The sequence below is a fragment of the Ceratosolen solmsi genome, unplaced genomic scaffold, assembly GCF_000503995.2.
Source record: "Ceratosolen solmsi marchali unplaced genomic scaffold, CerSol_1.0 scaffold7, whole genome shotgun sequence".
Classification (NCBI taxonomy): Eukaryota; Metazoa; Arthropoda; class Insecta; order Hymenoptera; family Agaonidae; genus Ceratosolen; species Ceratosolen solmsi.
This window is the reverse complement of record NW_011948413.1, coordinates 7,148,044-7,169,501: the sequence shown is the minus strand read 5'-3', so window position 1 is coordinate 7,169,501 and position 21,458 is coordinate 7,148,044.

Below are 21,458 nucleotides of genomic sequence, written 5' to 3'. Positions count from 1 at the left end.
TAAACGAAAGCTATAAAATAAAATTTATACGAATGCGATTTTACCATTCAGTGTATTGGAAAATAACACTCGTGATATCTTTTAATTGCTCGACGTAGAAAATAGAAAGTGAAAGTAAATACACAGACATACAGTGATGTAATAATACTATAATATCCAAAATCTATACATATATACCTACACATATATTATTACAATATTTATTGAATTATGCTACATCTATAAATATAGTTGTATGAAGGTGTAATAATAAAATGATCGATGACTAATGCATCGATAAAATAATTAAATTGCACATTTCTGAGCAACTATCTCTGCATGAGGTATTTTTTCTAGGTAGGTAAAATAAAGAAAGAAAAAACGATTGGAAAGCTCCATCATTTCACTAACTTAGTAGTCGCTAATTGCAACAAACATCAAACTGTATAATTCAAATTATCGCCAATAAAGTTCGGGCAAGTAACAATCGTAAAACGGACCTTTAAACGAAGAAAGACAGAAGACTCGCAGTGCAATCGCCATAGCAGCGTCTGTCCTCCTGCTCGAGCTCACTTACCAACACCAACTCTCGGGTCTTATAAATTAATTTAATAGCATTTAAACGAGAGCGACGAGCAAAGAACAGCGACTGTGATTGCTATCTCATTAGTAAAAGGGCTGGGCAAGCGGAGACGTTGGCGTAGACGCCGCCGACGACATTAATGAAAGCCGCTGTAGTGAAAGGAGATCTTGTCGGGATACGTGTCGGTGTACATATACAATCTCGCAATTTGTCACGTAGCCCAGTTCCCGTGTTGCGATAATCCGTTTAGCGGATAAACCGTCATTGGTAGAGCGAGCGCGAGCACGTCACGTGACCGGAAATCGTTTGCCAACGTCAGTGACAAGATACCACGGACTCTGTCAATTTTGCTATTAATGATTTCTTCTCGTGACACTCTGTTCCTTGTAATATTGCTGACAAAAGAAGTGCCGAGGCTCATTAAGGGCTGTGATAATTGCGCCTTTCAAAACTGAAAATCTGTATTTACTTAGCTTTCAAGTACCCTCGTCGAATGGACTTTTATTAGATATTCATAGATGTCCATCAAATGCAAATTGTTTTTACGATAATACATTTTTTCAGCTACTCTGCAGCTTCTTCTATAAACATTTAAAAGCATTATTGGATAAGTTTTTCTATATCCTTTGAAGCTTCTGTTGCAGCTAAACAGAAATATTAATATTAGCTAAAAGAAATAATTAATAATTAATTAAATAAATAGCAGGAAGGTCAAAGCAAAATTTTTTAATTCAATAAAGTGAAAAAAATGAAAGTTATGAATTTTCCGACAAAATTAAACTTTATATCAATTATGCTACTTATCTGCTGTAATTGCATTTTTTTAATTTTCAATATTTTTTTTTATTAAAATTTTCATTACTTACACTGATAAATAAATGCTTAAGTTAAATTTATGAGAAAAGAGAGGCTACGAATTTTAATAATTCAACTTCAAACTTCAACTAATTATGATTTCAACTATCGAATTTCAACTCTTTTAATACTATTAATTTATAAAATAAAAAAGAAAAGGAATTAAAAGTATATGATACCCATATACTTATTTAGAGTGTGTTTTTGAATATTAAAATAAATATTAAACTCGATAAATTTATCTCTAATATCTTTATATTGAATTAATAAATATCTGATTAATAAAAGAATTACACAGACTTTCGCTTTTAATTTTATATTTTAATATTCAAACAATTAATAGCCATATTGATTGGAAAAATAATAATAATAAGTTTTTAATAAAGATGTTGCTTTCTTTCGTTCTTTTTTTTTTGATTTTATTAATCGTCAATATTTACGTACTATCAGATTTATATTCCGAAATCGAAATATAATGCAGGAGAAGGAGAGTATAAAAGTAAAATACAAAAATCGCCTCATATATTGGATAATAAAAAAATAATTTTGTTCCTATTCTTGGAATAATTTACATATCACTGTCTTGATAGTAATATTAATGGAAATATGACACATCGTAAATTGAAAAAAATTCGCCTTTAACTACGGAATTTACTAAAGCTTAAAATAGAATTTTAATGAGGGAAGTCATAGCGTTTTTTAAAAACGTCATTTCGCTCAGAAAGATTAATTATATTTCATGATTGTATATAGTGAAAGTTGAATTTCGTTGCTTTTGAGTCTATTTATTCCGTTAAAGAAAGAAGCACTCGTGCTCGCAATTTCCAATTTGCTAGATTATTAGAATTCGAACGCTCTTTCAGTGTTCCTCAATTGTGCCATATAGCATGTGGACCCCTTAAGCTTTATATATCAACGAGCGGACCCGGATATACGTGATAGATGCTTTACCGAGTCGTTGACGTAAATTTCTTTTAACGCGGTTCGATTAAGCCATGAATAACGCCAATGAAACGGAAGAAAAAAGAGCCAAAGACAGCTATTTTCTACGTTTACGAGGGTAGGGAAAATTTATCCTCCCCTGCCTGTTGGCGAGTCGAGAGAGGCTTCGGTAAGCGGCTCCTTTCCGCTCATATCTTTCCCCGGCAGATGATATCGTGCGGCTCAGACTCGTCGTCCGAGAACAATCGGCGCGACTCGCAGAAAGGATACGAGGGTTTCCAATTCCCAATCCACGATATCTGCTCTCGAAGGCAGAATGCGGCGCGTCTGCGCTCGGCAGCACGCGGAACTAAGGCTAAAATATGGTCCGGCCCGATACCCGCCCACGCATCGGCCATCCTTGCCGTTGAATACCCAAATGGTGGCCCGTGCTTCTTACCCTCTCTGGATTTGTGTATGTGCGCGAATTATATATCGCGCGTCTTGGTCTCGTGGCTTTTGAGGCGATTCATCCTCTTGATTGGCTTCCAATTAGCCTGCCGGTGACGTGAAAGTGCACGCGAGCTTATCGCGCGAGTGTGCAATTTAAAAACCATTCGCGATTCTTATTTAGCGTTCTTCATTAGCCGTAATATACTGCGCACTGTTGCGCTGGATTTATTTCCTTACTAACGATACCTCGACGATACTAATTTCTTTTACCGAGTCTTTGCGACATCCTTCTAATTTATAAATTTATATTCGCGCGCGCAGTGCGTAATATTGCGCCGAGTGCTTTAGTGCAAATTTATAGACGTTGCAATACTTTGGTCGATACATAGATATGTCGCGGATCGTACTTAATGGAAGATTTAATAAATGTGCCTTATCCCGCCATTTATATGCTGTGGAATAATTGCTTGCTGGCTAGGATAACGAATAAATTCATTCCATTCGTCAAGTTTCACATACAATTATCGATCCTCAATTATTCAGCAAAGCATATCTACCTATGGATTTTATTTATTGCACATATCCAAATATATCCTAGATAAATATAATTAACAGCCATGATTTTCATGTTATTTATTCAAAATCATTAGAGAGTATTGGTCTTAAATCATAATATCACCACCAGCTTTTCCTTTTCTCGTTTAAACGACTCATATATATATATATATATATATATATATATATATATATATATATATATATATATTATCCAGAAGATATTAAAAACCAGATGATTTAAATACTTCATCGCTTTATTAATGAAAAATGATATTGATATTACCGAAAAGCTTTTAAGAGATGAATATACTTAAGTCACTAAATAAATTTAAACTGTAATTTATAGATTTTTCGTGTAAAGTAGAAGACTTTTATAACTTTTAAGGAATATATTTTTTTTATTGGTAAGGAAAAAAATATTTGAAAGTAAAGGGTTATACTTTTCAACTTGTTTAATTGGCAATATTATCATACCCATATTGACGTAATTTTGTCTTAGCATTAAAATCACAGAATATAGATTATTTTTCTTTAATATTTTTTTTAATACTTTTTTAATATGTCGAAAGGATAAATAATATCTCTTTGTAGCAAACTCCCTTTTCATGAAATAAATATGCCCCTCGACTACAGTTCGCAAATCCATTTAAATTTCTAATTATAAGCATTAACCAACTATAATTACAAATATCCCTAAACTATTTATCATTTAATAACAGTTAAGTTCAATAAATAATTGCAAAAATATTGATAATACTACATTTTAATTAAATTAAAATAAATTTATGAATTTCATACTGGCGTATTTTTCTCGGAAATCCGACACTATTTAAGTACATAGTAGGAAAAAAGAGGCACTCAGAGCCTACTTTGTCTGCACTCCCCGCTCCCGCTACCCCCACCCAACGCCATTGGCCCGATGACCCGACGCACCCGACAGACTACAAAATGGTAAGCATAAATCCCAAATCGTCAAACATGCAAGCAGTTTAAAAAAAAAAAAGAAGAAAGTATATACCTTTGAGCCGACAAAACAAGTGCATATTCACGAATTTCATTGGGAAGGAAAACGTTTGGTCTGCCACGAGCAGAGAGGCGAAACTCAGCGCGTACAGGAGAAACCGTCTAAAGGACCCTCGGACTTTCGCCGCTGATGGATGAACGAACCCCCGTGTATATATAAACTGCCCATACTCAGCTTTGAAGTGCATTTATTTTTCTCTGATCTACTGGACTCTAGGGCCCGTGAAATTTTTCCCCCGTGAGCGCACTACGGACGGACGCACGTCACGTTTCGACATTACGCGAATCTCGTTAATATTCGACTCCTTAATCACACTTTAGCGATTTAATTGTTGCTCTACTCGCTCAACTCCACCGACAATACCTACTATCGATCCGCCAACGATTCTGCGACAAGAGGCTACTTAATGCCAGATTGACAATTCTGCCGGCTTAAAGGGTTATATTAGTTCCATTGTATATTAGACTGTAAATATAAGGTGTACATTGAATGTTATTTTTATATGAAAAATCTTTCTCCTTTAAAAATCAATTGGAAAATCGTTTAATCCACAAATAATTGTATAAGAGGGAAGAGGAGGTTTCTTTTACAAAATGTCGATGTTTCCATTGTTGAGAGAAAATATTATTTTTCATTTTTTCTTAAATAATTTGTCATTTCATATTTCTCATTATTGTTTTGCTGAATTGCGATTAAAATATAGATTTTTTAAGATTTCAATCTAATAACGTGATTTTTTATTAAATACACAAGTAAATATCACGTTCCCGTTTCAGCAATCTTCGATATCCATTGATTTCGTCTTTTCATGCATGTTCATTGAAATTTTGCAAAATTTTATGATTTACCGATAGACACCGATAATAGCAATATGAATAAGCAAATTAATTATTTACATTTATCTTCTACTTATCTATATATAATTGGAATTTCCTCTTGTGAACGGGGCAAAGTTTTCTTAATCGTCGGCTCATTTGATTTATCTTATAGCCGAAAACTTTGAATATTCCAAATTTTCTTTTCGTTAATATCCTCCAATTTAGTACTATTGACGAATAACTTGCTCCTTCGGTTCTTGAAAATAAAAAGTAAAAATAACCGAGTATGAATAATAAGAAGCACATAATCGGAAATACAAAATCAAACGAATCAGCTGCGAATAGTATTATTCCAATTATTAAGCTCAATTGTAGTACTGACTTTTTAATATAATTTGCAGTGCATCTTGAATTTTTCGAGACGGGTTATTGGATGAAAGTAAATTATCTATTATGTTTGGAATTCAAATATCTAAGTGCGCAAGCTAAGATAGGCGTAACGGCTGAATTGAAGTACACTCAGGGATGTACCACAATTTCAAATTCGGCTTCCAAATTTAATTAAAAAAAATTTCTTTACTATAAGAGTATTGGGTGCTTATTTCTAATATCTTAAGACATTATTTAAAAAGAAAAATGGAATTTTCTAAAATATTTAAATATACTCGAATCCTTTAAATCTTTTAATAGATTAAATGTTTAAGCTATATTTATATTTATAATACATATACATTTCATATACAAAATGGATTAATTTTCTTCTTTTAAATAATTAATTCTACTAATTACCAAAAAAATTGAATTGAAAAATAATGCTAAACTTTGATAGAAATATTTTAAATATACATCGGTTTTAAGAGAGCTAAGAGATTTCTAACTTTGATGGATGTAATAGGCTGTATATATTATAATTTCATTTAATATATATGTATATATATATATATATATATATATATATATATATTAAATATCATATATTAAAACAAAGTAATTTATTACAGATTGAAAAACATTAAATATTCATGATTTTCATAAAGTAAGAGAATCATAATTCCCTCTCTCATTTACAATTCAGTTAATTATGCATATTATTACATCATACTCTATTGCACGCTATTAAGAACTTTAAAATAAATTCTATTTATCAAATGTAAAAATAATACATAAGAAAAATAATAATGGTTTTTATTATTTTTTACTGAAATTCTGGGAAGTATTTTCCATAGAAAGCTCATATTACAAAATTCATTACTCGTTACTTATAGCAAAGCGTATGTTAATAATATTTTTAATAATGTTTATTTTGATACAATCTTCAAAGTATAATTCAAATTTATTTCTACAATAAAATTGCAACGAAATACGATCACCGCCATATTTGCCAGGAGAAAATGCCATCATAGTATATTCATCGTATAGTTCCCCTGGATCACTTGGACTTCTCTTCTGCTGGACGACGCTCACCATCTCCCCTGCGAGTCTGTCATAGAAGACGAAATCTGTAGTGTTCATTCGGGTGGGGACCGGGAAGATGAGTTTTGCCGTATCCATTCCAATCCTGACTGAAATGACTAGATTTGATATATCTCCTCTCCAACACCTCGTTCATTCCTAAAGATACTTTATCCTGTTCTTCCTTCCTTGTCCTAACATCACAACGTTCTCACTTGCCACAACTCAAAACTATATGTATGAATAATAATACGAAATAAGATATTATTATATTTAATACTTAAATAATTAATTTAATCTGACGTATCTTTTGCATTATAAAATATGTCAAGAAACGGATCGTATAGTATTTCAACAGCTTACGAATATTATGAACGTAATCTTTCATTTATTATATATTTATTTTTTAATTTTAAAGGCAAATTATTTTGTTCATATATTTATATAAAACTGTATGACCTCGACAAAAAATTGTTAATATTCAGAATAATATATAAAAAGCATTACTACATAACAAATTTATAAACTACATATCGTTTTCTAAAATATATTGCAACTTGAATTATTAAAATAAAATTACAAATAGCATAGGAAAATGTTAAGAAATATGTCCAGGAATATGAATATATTCAATTTTAATAATAACTACGAAGTCAAGTATAATAAAGAACAGTGGTATAAAGATTTTAATTACATAATATAGTTTTATTAGAAAATAATTTGAAAATATTCTTACTTATAATAATATATTATCATATTACGTGTCTAGTGAAGTGAATTTTCTGCTCTAAGCTATTATGTTATATGCGTGTGCGTGTGTGTTCGTGCGCGCGTGCGTGTGTATTTAAGAGTATATGTGTGTATGCATGTGCCTGTGCATTTGAGAGTGTACGCGCGCGTGTGTGTGTGTGTGTGTTTGTATGTATATTTCTAAAAATTACTTATAAATAAATTAATAGCGAATCAATATTAATTATGGTGATAAAATTTGCAATTATACAGAATGTAATACGTATAATTTCGTTTTTTTACAGTTGTTAGAATATTTATAGCAAGAATATAAAAAATTAAATGTCACTATAAGAAAAAGTACGAGCAATCATGTTTGCAATATCAAAGTGAACCATTTTTGTTTCCAAATAAGTAAAACTCATACGAATGATACGTCTAACATTCCTTGTACTATTTCAAAAAGTATCGTGTCCAACACGACATTCACATATTGCCAAAAATATCTATACTGTAGCAATTTCAAGCAACTATAAAAAGACCGAAAATATATGTAAATTTCTTTAAATTCTCAAATAACTAGCACGTAAAAAGCAACTGACTTTTGAGTTTTTTAAAATTTTATTCTTCATTTTATACAGAAAGTGCAGTTTTATAAAAATACATTCATTTATTTCTAACGAAAAATGTTATTAAACTAAAAGCCAATATTTTACTTCTATTAAAAATTATAGTTTGATTTTTTTTTACTTCAAACTTACCATTCATATAATAGACAGATTTAATGAATTCATCGTTTCAATTTATACAAGTTAAAAGAAATAAATTAGAGAAGAATTATAAGTGATTACAGAAATTACCACGAATAGCTGTAATAATCAATTTGTCATAACTGCGAATATTTAGGAAAATTAATATTATTTTGCCTAAATTTAAAAAACCAGTACTGTTAAAAACAATTATTTATTTTTTAAATTATGATTATTTAATATTTAAATACAAGATTTAATATTTAAATAATTTTCTATACAGAAAGTTATATTTTAACACAATTTTAATTTTTAATCTTATCATTCATTTACATAATAATATAACATTTATTCAAAATTTACATATTTATTTTTAAATTGATTTTTAAGAATTTAAAATTGTTCATATATTAATTTGTTTAATCGATAAAGTAATTCATTGAATATAGACATACAATTTTTCAAAATATTATCAATCTTTTATTAAAATAAATGTATCTATATAAATGTAAAATAATTTTTTATTTTTGACGTTCTATAATTTGTAATAGTAAATTTTATTATAATATAATTATATTTAGTCTATTTATTCATAGTCATGCCTTTCTTCTATATAGCAATTGATATTCAATATAACATTTATAATAATTATTCTTTTACTATTAACGAAGCCTTTTTATCCATGATATTTCGTAACATTCAGTCAAGTATTATAATGTTTTTAATATGCATTTATTAGTTAAATTATTAAATCCCAATACTATATTGCAATTAGCTTTTAATGTTTTAAACTTTTTTTCAGATTAAGTCATCTAAGTATCTCAGAATTGATAGATAAGATTTGTTGATTCGCTTGATTTCGAGATTCACTTATGAGTTATAATTAAAAATATTTTGTCGCCATGAAAAGAAAATCTGAAATATTCGACGTTAAATGGTGCCAAAAATTTAAGTAGAATATTTGCAATAAATAAATTAATACGAAATAAAACGTAGTACTTTCTATCAATTTAAACGGCATGGAAATTTTATTTAACACCAAATAGCCTGAATGAAGTATTAACGTAATCACGTGTAGTTCAAAAAATGGAATGTACGCTTATATAAGCAAATGAATATTTGTTTTAAATATACATTATAAATTTTAAAAACTTTCAATAATTACAATTTTTATTAATTAACGTTATTCTTATATGGAAAATAATACACATTCAACGATTATGTCTTATCTTCCGAGCAATTTTATTTTTCTCTCAAATGATCGTTCTTGTTATAATAATAAATATCCTCAATTCCATAGTACCAATCGAGTCGCATTAAGCAAATTAGATCTCTCTTATAAAAAATGTATTCAATAAATAAATAAAAAGACTTACTTGTCATACGTGAAGTAATTGATTTTGCTTTTTTAAGACTCACAACTCACTATAAGAGAGTCGACCCAGCTTAAAGTAAAGCACACAAATATATCACTCATGAAATAGTTTCCATCAGTTAGCGAAGCTCTACATATATTATGAGGCTACTATTCTGCATAGGGGGACAACACGGACACGGTAGAATACTTCTTAAGAGTATAAAACCATCGTAGGAGGCAGACTTGCACGTGCAATTGGTAAAGCGCAAAACAAATGATACGGCGCGAGTCCAAATTCTGCTGGGGTTGGGGGCGCCGAGAGACTCGAACCGCGCAATTTAACATCGAAACGACCTTACGCGTCTTATTCCAATATTTATATAAAAGTTTTTCCCGAATTCTCAGATCGTTTGTTATCGCCTTTATGAACGAACGATAGGCAGCGATGACTCTGGATGTCGTAAATGTTCGATTTATATCGTTGCCGTTCTACCATCGTCTTCACAATGTTATTTTTCTTTTTTTTTAGACTGTTCGGAAAACAAATGTCCCTAGAATTTTTGTTCAGTGATTCACATGATTGAAAAACAAACGGCATACATCATCACTATAATTTATTAACCAAGGGGGAATGTATCCATATCTCTTCCTCGTGTATTTCTAGGACTGAGTTTATAGAGACCTTAGAGAAAAATTAATTGATATGTTTGCAGTGTAGTCAACGATACAATGTGAATTATTTCTTATTTCTTTTTTCTATGTTTCATATTTCTTAAAGAACAATTAATTCAATCATAATGAATGGAGTATAAACAATTTTGATGGAGAAATAAAAAGATAAACAATAAATAATAATAAACGTAAACAGATTATAATATGGATAAAAAGCTTGTTGAATTGGATAATTATTTTATTGCACCCGAACTGAATGATAGTCAACTTTTGTAACTAAATACTTTAAAAACTTTATTATGTAAATATGTATATCGTTTAATAAATTTATAATCCTTTTAAAGAATGAGCCAAAATTTCGACTAAATTGTCTAAGTAAAATATCGTTTATAAGTTTTCGGGAAAATAGCTCGTATACTGATCACAAATATTCCAACTATTGCCAATACAAAATCTCTAATATTATTATTATTTTCCATTTTATCTTATAATATAAGCCTATACTTCGATTATTATCATTTACACAAAATATTACAAATTTAACACTGTATTGATAATTATAGAATTGTTGATTCCCTTTTTCAATTTAACTCAATTTAACTTAGAATATATTAGAATATATTAGTTATATAGGATAAAGTAGTTATATAGAATATAGCATATAGAATATATTAGTTTTTATATAGGTTGATTGTATAATTATACACGGATAATCAATCAATATGTGAATGGATTTTCGTTAAAAAATTACTTGAATCGATAGAAGAATAGTGAATAATTGCACGTCCCCTTACCATTGTTAATTTAAACAGAGAATAGTAAGTGAACAATAGCAACAATTTAATCGAATGTGATTGTATGAGAATGTCCAATTTCAATACTTAAAATTTAATTTAATTATCCTTCTAATTTTACGAGTAATCTTATCTAGAAATAAATATTTCCATATATATATATATGTATATATATATATATATATATATATATAGTGTGTGGCAAGCCCATTCGCACAATCTTGTATAACTTTGCTTTAAAAAATTCTGCACATATGCAATGCGTACCAACGGTAAACGACTTATTTTCTTTTATATTATTTACCAAACCAACTATAAATAATACCGAGCGTGTGCTTTGCGCCCAAGAAACAATTAGAGCCCTACACGTAGCCACGTCCATATAATTTGACTCGAATCCAATGCAAATGCAGCAACAACGCTAGCGACGGCTCTTCAGCATTAAATCGGGCGTTGGAATAGAGTCATCCCTCGTGGACGATGAGCAGTGCTTAACGCCACTTGGCACCGGCTAAACCCGGACCGAGGCTTCGACTAATATGTCGACTATTCTACGACAGAGACGACGAGACGTTGAAAGGGTGTGGCGAGATGACGGTCGAGTGAGGGAGGAGGCGGAGGCCGTAGACGAGAGCTATGGAAGAGGCTGGTGCGTACAAGCCCGTTTAATCTGCATGCCCCCCCCCCCCCACCCATGCAGACAGAAAGTAATTCCGTTCGGGCTCACCCTGAATTAATAACGAGACACACTGGACGCAGCGCACTTTCTTCTCCCCGGAGAACACGAGTCAGTCCCGTGAGTCGCGGTGGCGTTTCTTCCTTAACCGAGCACTCGCCCACTTGCTGCATCCTTTGCCGCCCTTTCTCCGTTCTTTTTAAGCCCGCGAATTTCGATTTTAAAGAGCTACTCTTGGCCCAATCGCTTGTTGTGCCGAGCCTATGTACACAGCAGCGGAGCAAGATGCGACTCGTCAAATAAGCGAGGAGAGCCGCCGCCGCCGCCGCCGCCGCCACCGCCGCCAGGGAAAACCCTAGCTGCCGATGTTTTATTGTCCCGCGCCGCGTATATTTGCATTCAATCTCGCGAGTTAGGGGCTTCCCGAAAGCAAACGAGAGCCCAAGTTACCCGGGGAGAGAGATTGAGAGCTCGCGTGGGCTAAAAGTGTTTCTGAAGCACGTTTGTTTCGCGCGTTGGTGCAGACATTCGGAGAGACGAGTAGCCTGGGAGACGATGCCAGACTCCAGCGCTGCCTTACTTTTGTTTTCCTATGGACTTTCACGCTCAGTTTGCGAATTGCGCCCGAGAGTTAGCACTTCGATAAAGTTGGCTCGTAATAAAATGGACTTTGGTATGTTTGCGCGATTATGTAGCCGAATATGCATTTGGACAACGCTACGATTCGAAGATCTGGCAAACTTGGGCCACTCTTTGAACGCTTGGAAATATTAATTTTCAAATAATATTCATAAATGTATAATAAAAATAGCCGTTAAATAAGTAATAATTATTGTAGAGTGAATGGTTTCAAGATTGCATTATCAAGATTTCAGTCACAATATTACAGAAGGAAGGTTAGAATATATGTAAAACGAAGTTATTTCGATGAACGGCAATTAATGATCTAGAACAAAATTGTGAATGCAAATGCATTTTCCAGTAAATTTATTATAATTATACGCTCCATCTTATTGTTCTATTACTTTTGTTTCTTAAGTTCGAATCAATGTACATTATTGTAAACTTATTATTACCTACCACATAATGGACGGAAATTCTTTTGTATACAACAAATGGATCGAACATAAATCTATGTGAGAATCTATAGGATAGATAAAAATACATGAAAGTTTATTTCCATTTAGAAAACTTGAAAGTGTAAGATTTTCAAGAATTTTACATTAACTTTAAGTAAATAATGTATAATACACTAGGTCCATCTCTGTAAAATTTGCAGGAACTTTTTCTTAATTTTTTTCAGAAGATTAGTAAATGCTACGAAATGTGCATTGAAAAATGTATAAATTTCTCTAGAAATTCTCATTCTGTCAATATAAATATTCAAAGTTGATACTCCAATTTATTATTTATTTATTTACTTTTGAACTAAATGTTAACCGTAATTTTTTTGAAACGTTATTTCGTATATTTCATATATCGTGCTACTATATGTAATATGATTCAAAATTTGTTTACTTAATGAAATTTGTTATTAATTGACATCATATTCATAATTCTCATATAATGAAATTCAATTTATTTCTTATAATGAAAAACTCTTATGAAATATATAAACGAATAATGTAAGAAGAGAAAGCAACTTGAAACTTAGAAATTACAAATTTTTTAATCAAGAAAAGATTTTGTATAGTCATTTATATAATGGTTGAAAAGTAAACAAAATACTGCTTCCTTTATTACACAATTTAAACAAGTGTAATTTAAATGCACAATCTACATACCGAAAATATATTCATGAATACATAAAAGAAAAGTGAAATAAGAATTTTTTTAAGTTCTTTAAAAAATTGCCTTATACTTCTCAAAAAAATATAGTTCTTTTTTACTTTCGATGACATTTTTTATTTTAGTGTCACTCAACTGTAGAGTATAATTTCTTAAAATATTCATATAAACGCTTCTTATTATCAGTAATAATATTAAAATTATCAAATATTAATATTAATAAGATTACGATAAATATAAATATTATAAGAATATGAATGTTAAAATATATTAATATTGAATCTTTGTTTTCGTCGTTTAGTGAATAACAAATTACAAATGATGATTAAATACGAGTCAAACGAACGAATTATAAAATACAAATAAATAAAACTTATTATTAAGATATTCAATTTAGAAAGATGTAGATTTCTCAAATCCATTACCAATCATTAATAACGATATCTTATAAACTTCATTTTTCATTTGATAAGACTCATTACTCAATTATCGGATTAAATTTAATAGTTTACGTGAAATTGTCATTTAAAAATTTTATTAGTGTATTAGTGGAACTACCAAGACGCGAATTCGTCGACAGACCTAAGTTAATTAATTAAATATGTTTCTACTACATAAAGACCGTAAGGCTGGTGCATTCTCGCTGAGAAACATCCAGAGCGTAACAACTTCATTGACGCTAACAGACCTTAACTTTTGGTATCTCGAACCGCTTCACTATCTTTATATTGAAAATTTTTTTAAAAGAAAAGATTAAGTATAGAGTGATTCTGATTTTTCGCAAAACACTCGATCATTTTACGACGATTTTACTAAGTGCTAGAACCTGTCCATCCACTGTGCAATAGAGAAGGAGATTCGTTTCCCTACTGTTTACACGATAAATAAAAATATAGTTTTTATTCATGACTTTAGGGTATTGTTAAATTTTTTCTTAAATTACCTATTTTTTAATGACAATATGATTATACCATTTACTCTTTTTCTTATTTAGCAGTCTATAATTTTGATTTAATTTAAAAACTACAAAGTAATTTTGCCCTCGATAATAATCTTCAATAAACTTCACATGTTAGATTAAGTATATTTCAAAAATAAATAAAGTTCAGCTTCGATAATAGCAATTTTTTAATAAATGAACCAATGAAATTTTATTTTCATTTATTTTAATAATTGCTCATATAATATTTTTGTGTATTTTATACTTTATGAATTAATCGTATATTATACATTTTTCAAAAATTTTATACTGTTGTCGACTAACGAAGCAATGAAAATTATTTTTCAACGTTATTATATAAATAATGAATAATATAAAAAGTAAATTTCGTTGAAAACTTAATGAACTTGATTGTTCAAACGATCGGATCAATAATATAAATTAATCAAAAGTACAGAGGTGTTTGTATGACGTATACCAATGTGATAATATTTATTTCATAAAATATTAATTTTATATGACTCTTAATATTAATACTTGAATGAATAATTTAAAAAATTTAAATTACAATAATTAATGAAAGAACAATAATATTGGAAGATGACTAGAATTATAATCATATTTTTCATGATAACCTCTTGATTATCATCGTAAAACTTATTTTCTTGAGGTAAGATTTTTAAAATGAATAATTTAATTCAATATATAAATTATTATTATTATTATTATTATTATTATTATTATTATTATTATTATTATTATTATTATTATTATTATTATTATTATATAAAAACAATAGTTGTGAGGAAAATTATTAATAACTCCTCTTAATAAAGCTATTACCCCGAATGCTTCATTAATATATTATATGTCTTTCTCATTAAAATAATAACAAAAATAATTTTATAGCACTTTATATCAGTAGCACGCTATCATAAATTTTTTTAATCAGAGACAGCACTTGGAAAGAATATTGAAAAATACATTACAGGCTTAAATCAGTGCTCAGTTCTCCCGTCGCTGTTTAAATAAATCACAGTATTATTTAAGCCCTAGAATACCGAGATGCATATCAGCCATAAGCAAGGTATCCGCCGTCTGTTAGATTTGCGTGACGAAAGATAACGAAGTCTTCAGGAAGAAATGCATTGACTTCATACTATCGTGGGGTTGGGGGAGGGATAACGAGCACAAACTGCCGGGGATACTTTGTGAAGCATTCTCCAAATGATTTTCTCTATTTCTCAGAATCTATCCTTCTCATCCCCTTTCTTACTCTCGTCAAATTTTTTCTCCACTTTCGTATTCTCCAACCTTTCGTCTTGTACTTCCCACCTTTTACTTCTTTTATATTTTTTGATTTACTATCATTATTCCTTTATCTTTGTTCAAATAGCTTAATTATAAGAATATGTCTGGTTATAGTTTTGTCTTCTAGCACTGTTTATCCATTGTATTCTTATTCGTTAACTTTTATGAAAATTTATGAAAATTTGTGACTTTATATTTATGAAAAATAACTTATTAAGTGTATGTTTTAACATTTCATCCTGTCATTATATTTATTAAATGATAATGAAACACATTCAATTGCCTATCATGAAATTATACTAATTAAATGCAAATAATTCTGTTTACAATCTTTCCTCAACTTCAACTTTTTATAATCGTATTTCTCATAGAAACTTGAATAAATATATAATTAGCTTCATTTAATGTTGACTAGTCAATAATTTTGCTTGTATTTTTATAAATAATAAGACTATTCTACCTAACTCATGAATTTAAACTACTTCCTATCTATATATATATATTTCCTTTTATAAAGCTTTTTATACCGAGAACAACATTCACTATTTTAAATAATAGTTTTTTATTATTTTCCTCTAAATTAATATATTGTATAATCTGAAATTCAATGATATACCAATCACTCACTCATCGTTGACTGCAATATTAATATATTATGAGAATAAACTCTACTACATCGCACAATTCTTACGTGACAACAGAATAGCCGCTTATTATATTCGTTCCTTTATCCAAATAAAATTGTCCGCTGCCATCATCCTTTGTCTCACACCCATTTATTTTTATTCGTCGATGATTTCTTCATTTTCACTTTCGCCCTCCATTTTCTTCCTCTATAATCTTTCTATGAAAGATCCCTTTTCCATAAAATCCATTGATTTTAAAAAATCTTATGCCCCTGTCCACCGTGTCATTGTCGTCCAATGCCTCGTTCACTTGACTTTGACAGTAGAAGTTCTCAGAGAAGAATGTCTTCGCGAAGGGATGCCTTTAAGATTGGCCGTTTGCAGCAAACCGTAACCAACGAGGACCCATTTGCAAACTTAATATTTAACGTCTACTCGAACTTCTCCCCCTTCCCCACCATTCCACAACCTTCCCATTCCCCACCCTTAACTCCATTTTTTCTCCCTTCATTTTTTATCTTAGTTGACGTCGTTTGTCCTCCTTTTGGCCTGCTCTATTCGCTCGTCTACATGCTGGAAGAACAAAGGGAGATGAACACTAGTCGTTCCTAATGTCTTGAGGGCTATTTCTCAACTCTCTCGCGCACGTGAGAGGCATACCCTGTTCCACATAGACTCACGCTGCTTTTTTTTAGCTCCGCTCTACTTCTGCGCTCTGCTCGCAAGATTGGCATAAATGCGCGTGTGTTTTTCAAATTGCCTCTTACATCTTTTAACTCTCTCTTTCTCTCTCTCTCTCTCTCTCTCTCTCTCTCGGTTGCGCTCCATACTCGCACCGCCCGCAATGCTGCTTTGCTTTTATATACTTATATGCGGCTGATTTGATTAAGAACGTACGAGAAATGAAATTTTTAGCGCCGTTGAGTGGACAATATATTTACGAGCTCGCAAATGAGTTTTTCATTCTTTTGCATAATTTATATTGTTCCTTCTCATTATTCATTAACTGTATCGTAAAGGTTGTAATGTGGCTCTGTATTAACATGAATTATCATTGTTTTTATATGTTTTCAGTGATTATCATATTCAAATTATTCAAATTAGATGTCATATTTAGTTTTCTGAATTATTTCCTTAATGTGATTTCATACTTTAAAATTTCAAGAAATTTACTTATTATATAAAGTACCAAACGATGATTCAAACTAATTTTCAAATCTAATAGATATTACAACAATATTACTCTAATCAATATGTACAAAATCAATGAAATTCACCGTTATATTTTATCAATCTATCTAAAAAAATTTTAATATATAACTTCAAAATTTATGCCTGACCATACATATACATAGTCTACTTGTACTAATGAACATAACTACATATTATACTCTTTAATTATATTGTTTCAGTTCGAACACAGTAAAATTTATTAGAATGCATTTTTTACTGAATTGTTGTATATATCATATATGAATAATCTAAATGGCTATCTATCAAGTAAAATAGAGTTGTCAATCAAAAATAAAATAATTTCATACATTTCACCGATTCAAGAACTTAAAAATAATGCAATACACATACATATGACAGCTTCATATTGTTAATAAATAAAATATTCGATTATAGTAAATCATGATAAACAGTATATAGATAAACATGACTATTAATTGCTAATATTAAATATTAAAATATGCGTAATAAATTTATATTTTATTATAATAACATTATTATATATTATAATTTATAAATTTATGTTAAGTTTAAATAAAATTCCAAAATCTATTAACTACAGAAGATTCTATAATATAACGATACTTAATATAAAACTATTATTCAAAGGACAAAAAAGTATTTCCAATCGTTTCCGATGAATTTATTTATCTATTTTTTTATTATATAAATATATTAAATATTTATTAATATTCTATTTTATTTAAATTTTGATTATAACAAAGTCTTATGTAACTAATGATTCTAACGATTGCCTATAACCATACTTCAAAAATAATTTTGTACAAGTAATTTTTTTTAGTATTTAATTTATTAATATTGTTATAATCATTTTGAAATTAGAAATAATAATGAAAATATTTTGTAATTAAGAATCTCAATTTTTTAATAATGATTTTAAACGTTTAGAATAGAATGATTTAGTGCCTTCAAATTAATATTGCTTTTAGATTACATGGACTTAAAAGTGAGGACTCGATAATAACTCGGTAAAAAAAAAACTTTTTTTTTCCACGCGAACAAAATATCTACCGTCATTGGAGCTTATTGTAGACAAAAGAAATTCAATCATAAAGAGTATATAAATGTAATAATAGATGTTCAGTTTATAAAATGTAAATTAAATCAATAAATGGAAACATCGATAAAGCTGAAAACTGATTTGATTATTCCGGTAAAGAGACTGTGAAAAATAGACAGAAAAGATCGAAAAGTCGACAAGAAGAAGGGATGGAAGAGAGAAGAAAAAGATATACAGAAAAATGAGAATCCTCGATGGCTGGTTCGCTCTGCAGCTATGCAAAAGATACAGAGACCGTCGAACGGTAAAAGAGAATGAGATGAGGAGGTACAGGGACAAATCCAGCAGGCAAGAAAACGATTCGGATAACTTTTCCACTTCGCGAAATTCTGCATAATCCAGACGTGGAAAAGCAAAGAACACTTTCCTCGCCGCCCCTATTCCCAAGCAGTCAACGCGAACTAACTAGATTCGCTACTCCCGTCGTCCTGTAATGGTGAGAAGCAAGTAACGGTAGCGACTAGGAGGTAAAAGTCGCGCACTTTGGTTTGTATAATTTAATTAAAGCGGTTGCGGGGTCAATGTGCGTACAAAGCCATCGTAGAGGAACGATAGAACGATACTCAGAGAATCAGACGAGCAGTTGGCGAACTTACATGTTCCGGGCAATGGGAGAGAGCGAACGACCATCATGCTGTTTCTATTCTACCCAGTTAAGTGCGAGAGAACATTCATTCACTCTGGGCTATAAATTTGATGTAGTAGATTCATTAGTATCTTTTCTATTCGACGAAAATGCGAATTCGAGAAAAATACACGTGCCGGGCCAATTGCATTCCTGAACTCTTTTGATTTTTCAATTTTCTCAATTGGCATCGTATCAATTAGTCGTAGCAGAGTAGAAGAACGGATGGGTGGAGAAGAGTAAACAAAGTGATTAACAAAGAGGTATTGGAAGAATGGGAGTAGAAGTAGTTTACTATAATTTACGATACACTGGAAGAACATAAACAAAACACAAAGGATTCGAAGTCCATGAATTCGTTAAAATCGCAAAGAAAAGTAATTGCTCCCTGAATTTTGTAAAGAAAATTTTATAATGTTAGGTCTCTAAATATATTTTATTATTCTATAAATATACTGCGATAATTCCAATGATTTTTCTAATCTTAAAATTTACATTATTTGAATTACTTAGCTCATTCATGAGACTATTGTAGGTGAGTAAATTTGTTATCGCAGTTATTCAATTGCTCAACATCTTTGACCAATATAATATATAAAATGTTATTATTATTGTTATTCACTTATCATAAATTGTTTGATACATTCATAGAATTGGAAAAAAATGATATTTCGATCTTCGAATAAGCGTAAGTAATAGAAATAAGTACTTCTGTGGAATTTTGTCTCTCTCTCTCTCTCTCGCTCTCTCTCTCTCTCTCTCTCTCTGTCTTCAAAGCTTCTAAATAATAATCTTTAGTGTATACCGAATGAGTATATGTTTCAAATTTATAAATTTAAATAAATAGCGATTATCCTACCCTAATACATTATAAATAATCGTTATAAAATGCAATATTATGATTATAAATTAGATATTTACTATCGCAACATTAAATAAATTGACAGTCTTAAAATAAATTCAGTCGAATAGTAATATCGTACTCGTTTATTAATAAAGTTCAATGGTTTTAATTAATATATTATGCCTACAATTTTAATTATATATTTCGCAAAGCCATTTCATTTATTAAAGATAAAGAGCCAATTCAACATTTGTATAAAAAAAAAAAAATACCAAGATCGTAGTTAATTGCAACTTTTGATGAAATACTCCGAAAAAAATAGGTGAGAATTTTGTATAATTTTTTGTATGCATATAGAAAAAAATGGAAATACCATTTGAATAATAAATTTAATTAAATAGAAATAAACCTTTCTTATTGATCAATAGCAGCTGTTAATTGATCTTGAAGAATAATAAATACGTATATGCGTATATACATTATTGCTCTCAGAAAAACGTAAATCTAACTTAAAGAACAATCTGGAACAAGCGATATGAAATGTAGTGACCACATCGGCACGATAATTATTTTACAAAAGTACAAAAGAAATAACTTGGAGCACAGAATCATTGCTCTGGCGAGTATATTTGCCAGTCCTTCTATATTTGCCGGCTTTCTAAAATTTCACTTCAACTTGCCCAACTTGAAGTGAAAATACCAGACGGCACCTTCAAGTTCATCGATCGCGCTGCCAAGATGAAGTCTACGTTAAGCTCGCGAGAAATTCGCAGGGGAAGTGTCTCTACTCCTCGGCGGGTCTACGGAGCGACAAGAAGACCAAAATGAAGGATGCATTGCTCCACATCTGCATATAACCCGCTTTCTCACTAAGGCCGCGGTTTGGCGCCGCCACAGCCGCCGATCGAGAGTTTTCCCCGTCGTCGACAGCTGCGGGGCCATCTGTGCGCCACAGACGAGGGAAATCGGGAGTGGTGCCACCAATACACCCTTCACCACCGATCTCCCAGGCTTTCTCCTCGCCGGCCTATACGCGCGTATCGAGTGGGAGCTGACGTAACGTATCTGAAATAGGTAGCCGGGGACAATGTCTGCGTGCCTATGTGCTTGTGTGTGCGATGCCGATAGGGAGAGGAGTTAGGAGGAGGGGGCTGAGAGCCAAGATATGAGGCTCTGTAGTAAGTACTCCCAAAGGACTCGTGCACCGCTAGTGCTTCTCAAACACAACCAAGTTGCAGAGGATCTCCATTCTTCATTACCTACTGGGAACGTTTCTGGGTAAGCACTCAAGCTACTCACGTGCTCGCGACACACGGCACAGACTCACGCTGCAGTTACAATGAATCGACTCTCTATCACATCGTCGTCCCATCTCCACCTCTCCTCTTTC